Genomic DNA, 4,877 nt, shown 5'->3' on the forward strand with positions numbered 1-4,877 from the left:
AGGAGGAGGAGGAAGAGAGGGAGGGGGAGGAAGAAAGAGGAGGGAGAGGAGGAAGGGGGAGGGGAGAGGAGGGAGGAAGCGGGGAGGAAGGAAAGAAAATAGACAAATCCCTGGCAGATTGAGTCTGCAATAACATGAAGAGAAAATCCTTCTCCAACTGGTGCAGCTGGAGGCTAAAGAACGCTCTCCCAATGCTAAGTGGGAAGGGATTGGAAGCTGGGGTGCCCCGTCCAGGGCCCTACGGTGGGAAGGGCATTCTGAGTGAGTGCTCATCAGACCCAGCATGGGGAACCCGCTCTATGCAGTTTCTCTGGGTTTGGTTGGGCCCCCGAGTCAAGCACCAGTCGTGCATGCTTGGTGTCCTGTCCAGTGTCACCTCTCCTCCAAAGTCCCCTTCGGATCTCCTGCTCTGAGCTACTCACTCCCGGGTGATGAGACACCCTCCCCATTCAGCATCCTGCTTTTGTGGTTTTGCTTGTCCTTCTTTCTTTGGGCTCAAGCTATTGTTTCAGAGTGAAATGATCCCCATGCATGTGTCCATGCTGACAGCCTCTCAACCTGACTGGGGGCTGACTCTGGCCCAGTCTCCTCTACCTGCTCCCAGGATTAGAGCCCTACGATCTCAGGAAGGCAACTGGGGTGTTCTTCAGAAGGGCCCCCCAGGCAGTGCCCGGCTGACTCCCTTGCAGACTCCTGCATCTGAATGACATTCTCCCCTGGTGCTGAGTGCCAGGGCGAGGTTCCCTTCATTGGTACAGGCCTGTGATCACCTCCAGCAGGGTCTGGGAGGGGCGGGCGAAATTAGATGCTGCCCATCCAGTCACCTGCATCCTCTCAGGTTCTTTTGCTTTTCCATAAAGCAGCCTGCATCCTGTGCTCCTGGGGAGGCCAAAGCATACATCCTCCTACATCTTCTTGCATCCAGTTTTTTTCGTATTCATAGCAGATATATGTTCAAGGATAAAGGGGAAAAATACCATCAATTTTCTTTAAAAATAATAATTTACCTATGTAACCACCTAAATAGTGCATCCTTATTGTAAAGAGCCAACAACAGAGAGATATTGAGAGAAAAGAGTGTAACCTTCCTCCAGCTCCTCCAATGTCATCCACTCTCTTCTCTCACCTGAAGATAACAAATGTGAACAATTTGGAATATGTTTTCATGGTTTCCTCTCTCTCTGATCATACATACGGTCGGTGGATGTTAAATGTTTAAACGCACATGACTTCATCTTTGTGGACTGACAAAAAACCACAGCTCCCCATCTGGTGGCCTTTTGTTTCACAGCTACTTTTGGTGGTCAAGCAGTGAGTAAAGGCCCAAAGGAACATGTGGCCTAATCACCAACTGAGTCACTGGACCAGGGCTCATCCTTCTTTGGTTTTAGTATAGAATTTCCATTTAGCAAGCAGAACTGGCTGGACCGGTGGCTCAGAATGCTTGGTCTAGAAAACAGATCAAGTCAGAAGGCTCTGAGTAAAACCCGCTACACTATTAACATCTCCCCCGAATTAAGAGATAAACTTTTCATAAGATGCTAGTAAGTGACCTCTGGTTTCTAAATGCTGTGACATCATAAGCAAAATATCCACTGTGAAAAAATTGTCATGTGTTGAACATTTACAGCATGAGTGTGAATGACCCCTGGGCACCCCCCCCCTCCCCGTCAACCCCTGGGAGAAACAGAGGGAGGGATGTGACCTTCAATCAAGTGGGAGTGGGTCAAGTACAATCTGATTACAAGGACCAGAGTTCCCAGGGAGTCTTCACTCCTGTTATTCTGGTCATTGCAGTCTGAGCGCTCCAATTCAGGCCTGATATTTGCTGAGGCTCACTCATTCCCCATGGCATGAAGCCAGAGTCCAGAAAGATGGCTTCGCTCCATGCTAGTTGGGACAAGCACAAATATTTGCAAGGCCCTGTGTATGCCGTTTTCTTGCACATGAAATGGATGTGAGCTTGTGAGGTTTGGAAATGTCAATGAATAGAATTGTCTGATCACCCAAAGGACTTGCTTCGTGGGCGTGTTTCAAAGTGGAGAGGTGCAATGTGACTTATCAGCCAAGGGAGTGTCCATGGCAACCAGCTCCTGGTTTCCTTGGAGACCTTGTGCTTTGGCGGGAAGCCAGGGCAAGAAGCGCATTGGAATGGAGTCGGGGAAAGAACAATGGCCCCACCTTTGCACAGGGAACCATTGCTCCAGACGCAGATTTCACACTGTAAATGGACGTGAGACTCTGAGGATAGAACACATGTGACAAACACATCCAAATTGAGGATTCTGAAAAAGAGAGTCTTAGGAGAGAATCAGTCCTGGCCCTAATCTCAACTGAGCCAAGGAAGCTATGTGCTTAAGCCCTTTAAGCAATTCCTCCAAAGATCACCATTTACCAGCTAAACAAATAAAAATGTTTCCAAAAAATAAAGACAGGAAATATGAACACAAAATTAGAGAGCCCCAACGAAATGAGCATAATAACTTTGACATTGAAGCTTATAGATTCCACTAGGTCTCCCTCCTTTTAAGGAAGGCACCTATTTACACTCTTGTGTCTCTCTTATTTCTCTTGTTTTTACCTTTGCTAACTCCCATACTCAGGGAACAAAAAGAGGAGGGACAGATTGAGACGTGAGATATTAGAATAGTTGACGAGGCTCTGGGGAATATGCAGGGAAATCCCAGATGAGAATTGAACAGCAGTGTGTGGTTGGCCTGGATATGCACTGCACCCCATTATTCTCACGACTAGTATTGGTGCTAAACTGAGACAGTGTTTATACCATGCAAACGTTCCAGGAGACCCATGGCCAAATCCCTTTTCATAGGCCTGCAGCCCCATTGACATTCATTGTATATTCTGTGACACTGTGTGTGTGTCGGGGGTGGGGGAGTTTCCTCTCGGGGGGAAAAGAGAAGAAAACAAATTCTGGCTGTTAGCTATTATTCTCAACTTGAGACCCATAAGATCTGTGTGCATTGTTCTCAGAAAGATCAATTTTACATTTTAGGAACAAATGGACGTGAAGCAGCTTAAAATGTTTCTGGAAGGAAACTGCTCAAAATCTGTACCAGCCTGCTCTTTACAGCAGCTACGAGAGAAGAGAGAAAGATCTGCCCAGTATGTCACTTCAACTGAGGGCATAATGTTCTGGCTGAATGGTATCACAGTCCATCATTTTTGCCTTCAGAGGAGCATTAGGAGGGAAAGAACCCTTTCTCCTATTTGAATTAAGATGACTTAAGTCCTGCATCCCACACACAAAAAGAGGAGGTTTTAGCTCTGCTCAGAGAGAGGAACTAAGAATCAATTTCAAAAGCAGAGGGCTGAATTCTCAGGCAGAGAGTATTTGACTATTCTTACACACTGTAAGGGGTGTGTGCATGTGTGTGTTGTCTATTGAAAATAAATGCGAAGTTGTATAACCATTTGATGGGTCTCTAAGCTTCTTGGCGTCTTGAAATTTTGCCTTGTTGCTCATTAAAATAGTCAACTATGTCTAGTCCTACCGAAGGAAGTCCCCTCTGATTTTGTCAGGCACCTAAATATAATAAAGCATTCATAGAGGAGGGCAATATTCCAAATTTTCTCTTGGTTAACCAAACACGTGAAAGATTAGGTTCCTAGTGTTTTAGGCTATGGCTTTAAACCACCCAGGTGAATACTCCATAGTTCAAGCCTGCTTCAGTGGGATGCTGTTCAATGTTAACAGTCAGCTCCCTCAGGGGAACAATGCCCTGATTTGTAGCATTTAACAATTTCCATGGTATAAACTTCCACCATGGCTGATTTTAAGCTACTGAGGGTTTAACAAATGGCTTGCAAAATTCCTGAAAATATGACATTCAACTTTCGCAAACTGGCATGATGTGGCTCCATCATACCACCACAAATGGGTTTCCCAATGATTGCCCAAGTCACGGCAGTATATTCTCATTGCAGACAAATTAACTAAATGCAATGAGCAATAAATACCTCTTAGAGCTGGAATTTAAGTCCAAAATTTAAATAACCTTTTGTAGAACTGGATTCCACAAAAGGTCCAAAGTTTGTGAAGAGCCATTCTATTTTCGTTAACTTTTCTTTTTCATCAAGAAGGAAATAGAATGCTCATTATAAAACAATTGGAAAATGCAGAAAATAATGTTCTCTGGAAGCCCACAGCAATGTCCCTTGGGAACCAATGTGAAAGTCACTAACAGGGACTGAGAAATGACCCAGAAATGGAAAATCTGATGCACATTTTCTGATCTGTTCCATACATTGTGAATTGGTCACCCTGACCCTTCTTGTCTTGGAGTATTACTTTGCCTGTATTATTGTCATACAAACCTTTGTGCCTCACAGAATGTATGTGAATCCTGGTTCTGCATGACCAGGATGAAAGGTCAGGTATAACAAGGTATGACCCTATCCTGGCCTCATCATTTTTATGGTTACCCATTTGATAAACAAAGGAGTTCCTGTAGCTGATGAACAATGAAATTGGTAACATACAGATTTAGGTTCAAATCACTTTTTGTATGATTATGCAAATTAATATCTAAGATATTCATCATTCATGTATTCAATTTTTTTTTTAAGTTTTGGAGATAAAATGATTGTCAAAACACAGTCTCTGTCCACATGGAATTTAGACACCAGTGGAGAAAGGAGACAGCATATAATTTCCCACAAATACATCATTTTGAATTCTACCAAATGCCACAGTTGAAAAAGGACAGAGTATCAGGGTACACAGAGGTGATGCTTGACTTGAGATATGAAAGATGCATGGGAATGTAATTAGGAGAAGGGGAAGAAAGGGAAGAATACCCCAGGCAGAGAGTACTGCTTATGCAAGGACCCTGAGGCAGAAAAGCGCATGGAGCCAC

Source organism: Neomonachus schauinslandi, chromosome 9 (genome assembly GCF_002201575.2).
Source record: "Neomonachus schauinslandi chromosome 9, ASM220157v2, whole genome shotgun sequence".
NCBI classification, from domain to species: Eukaryota; Metazoa; Chordata; class Mammalia; order Carnivora; family Phocidae; genus Neomonachus; species Neomonachus schauinslandi.